This window comes from Leptinotarsa decemlineata, unplaced genomic scaffold (assembly GCF_025532065.1).
Source record: "Leptinotarsa decemlineata unplaced genomic scaffold, Ldec_3_MD MMD2_tig00001393_RagTag_RagTag, whole genome shotgun sequence".
Lineage (NCBI taxonomy): Eukaryota > Metazoa > Arthropoda > Insecta > Coleoptera > Chrysomelidae > Leptinotarsa > Leptinotarsa decemlineata.
In genome coordinates, this window is record NW_027412562.1 from 8,111,301 (window position 1) to 8,114,128 (window position 2,828).

Below are 2,828 nucleotides of genomic sequence, written 5' to 3' on the forward strand. Positions count from 1 at the left end.
TTAGTTCGTTTGGCATAATTATGAGTGACTGACTCGTGATTGAAATGAACCATGTTGTATCTCACATAAAGCAGAGTTTTATAAGTATAGATACAGGGTGAAAATAAAACCCTACAGCTAGATCTCGGTGTAATGTCATGATTCTTTTTTGTAGAATAATTACACGTCTTGCGCCAGTAGAAGTACCCCACATTAGTATATTTTGAGCCATGTGAGAATAGGCCAAAGAATAATAGCCCATCTTGATACCATCTAAGTCAAGCAACTCTTTGAGCTGGCGTATTGCAAATATTGCCTTGTTCACATCCATGATCAATGTGAGGCTCCCAAGACAAGGTTTTATCTAAGTACATACCTAGGAGTTTGGCTGTATCAGATAGTTGGACGTTTTTAAGATTCAATGTCTTTCTCAAGGAGAAACCCAAGTGAATTATTTTATTTGCATTCAGTTTCAGTTGGTTTCTGTTACACCAAGAAATCATAGCGTCCATGACTGAGTTTGTATTGAATTCTAACTCATCTATTGTGTTACCAGACACTGATATAGTAGTTTCATCTGCGAACATTACGGTGTTAAAATGTTTGTGATGTGACTTGGGCCTGCACCCGTACAAAATTCAACTAATACAGGAACTGAAGGTAAACGACCATAGACAACGACGTGTGTTCGCTGAATGGGCTCTGGACCAGTTGGCAACTGACCCTAATTTCCATCAAAAAATCATCTTCAACGATGAGGCACATTTCTGGATGAATGGGTACGTGAACAAATCACATTTTTACATTTGGAACGATACCAATCCACATATGTCACGGTTTAAAATACCGTGACAACATTAAGATTATTTTAATTACCTCGAGAATCCCCCCGTAAATATATTGACTCCCGATACTCCGATCGATACGCATGATTCCTACGAATATTTACGGAATAACGACAAAACACCCAAGATTGAATTAGTCTTTGTCTATTGGTCGCTAGAAAATCTACGTTTATTCGATTTATTAATTCGTACCAAGGTTTTGGGATTTCAACGTAAATTTTCATATCAAACAGTTGTGTCACGTTACGTATGGTATTGATCAGTGTGAAAAACTGTTACCCTAAATGGGATTTGAATTGCACCAAAGTTAAAGATCTGAAATAAATCTGGGTAAGAAATAATGCTTTTTTATGGAAAATTCGGTGTCGAACAACTGCCATTTCATTTCAGTTAAACAAAAACAAAGCTCAAGGCCCTAGCAAAAACTATATATTTACTGGTATTCATTGATTTTGAGAGAACCCTCCTTTCATAAAAGAGGTAATGTAGTTTTTTTTATATTTCCAATTCTTGAGTAATAAATACACGAATTGTTTTTCATTCAAATTTGTAGGGTTCTGGGTTCTGGTGTAAAATTCTAGCATTGGGTCATAGGTTTTCCAAGCCATCTGAATCTAGAATTTTAATTATACAATCACTGAACCGTGGGAGCCAGAAGGACAGCAAATCCAGAATAAAGGATAGGGAAAAGGGCTACCAATATCCAGCAAATAACCCAAACCAAAACAGATAAGATTAGATACATAAGTTTTTGTTATTTCCATTTGAACTTTGATTTCGTAGATTTTAATATACGAGTTTATTACCCATCAAATATTGAGAAATCATATGATTATTTTGTTGTGAACCACGCGCATGTACATGTTACTGGGAGGAAGTTGTTGAGAACAATAATTACGTACCTCCTTTTTTTTTTGCTCTTCAAGCGTGATACGTGTTGTGGGATATTTTTGTTCCTATCATTAAATTATTCGATATACTCAGAAGCTAAATTTCAATATATTCACATATAATCAATACATCCCTCAATTATTTTAATGGTGATCATTTCACGAAAATTACCTGTTGGTTCCTCGAGATCTGGAAGTCCTCTGGCTTGGGCTTGAGAGCCAGTGGCGCCCCTTTTTTTTATAATAAAACCTACCCCCAAACTCTACGACTGAAGCCGTGCATCCCTTTTGTACGCGTGTACTTAAGCATCGACAGGTAAAGTGGTTTGTTTTGGTTTTTCTTATTTTTTTTTGTTTTCATTCGTTTGAGTTACTTTCAGTTTGAAAAGATTGAACACGCGTTACACATAAGATCCAAGAGTGTCTAATGTATCCCGTAAAAGTCACTGTTTGGTGTGGATTCAGAGCTGGAGGCGAATCGACTGCCTCGGATTCTCCTGCACACTCTCGCAGACTGCGGCGATGTTTTCGGAAGATCTTGCGTTCCATCGACGTACGAGTGTTAGTTGATCATTTACTAAACCAGGACAATTAAGGCGACCGTAAAATTTTAATATTTGCATGCGCTGTTGAATGTTACATCCGTTCATGATGATTTGGCAAATCAGACTGAATAAATGACAACTGATTTGTTAGATGTAGCTTCAACAAGATGGCCATTATCAATTGTCAAATTTGGGAAGTCCCTGTTGGAAGACCCTATAGTAGTCCAGCTGAAAATTGAAGGCTTTAAAAAAAAAATTGATATAATGTTGTTAAGCGTTTCTGAGAATGATATATATCTCAATTTTATCAAGAATTATGAATGGACTGACCCGTGACTTGATGAAAATTATAACACTTTCCATGATAATATTTCAACAATTTTTACAATTTTTTTTTCTAGACGCGTTTCGCGTAGCTTCACTACTGATGAAGCTACGCGAAACGCGTCTAGAATAGAAAAACATTGTGAAACCTGTTTGATTATTTTAAAGGATATATTGAAAGGATTATATTTTCAGAAGTGATTTTTTAGGAAAGAAAGTTTTTGGCTTTCTACTACTCCATCTTG

The 2,828-nt window shown here is 36.0% G+C and overlaps 1 long non-coding RNA gene across 1 annotated transcript; it reads left to right on the top strand.

The window, feature by feature from the left end:
* The first annotated feature begins 953 nt into the window (after nt 1–953).
* On the top strand, nt 954–2,614 carry LOC111509604 (uncharacterized). The gene is made up of 3 exons (XR_002722663.2): nt 954–1,154; nt 1,215–1,304; nt 1,378–2,614. It is a non-coding gene; the product is annotated as an uncharacterized lncRNA (long non-coding RNA).
* The last annotated feature ends 214 nt before the right edge of the window (nt 2,615–2,828 follow it).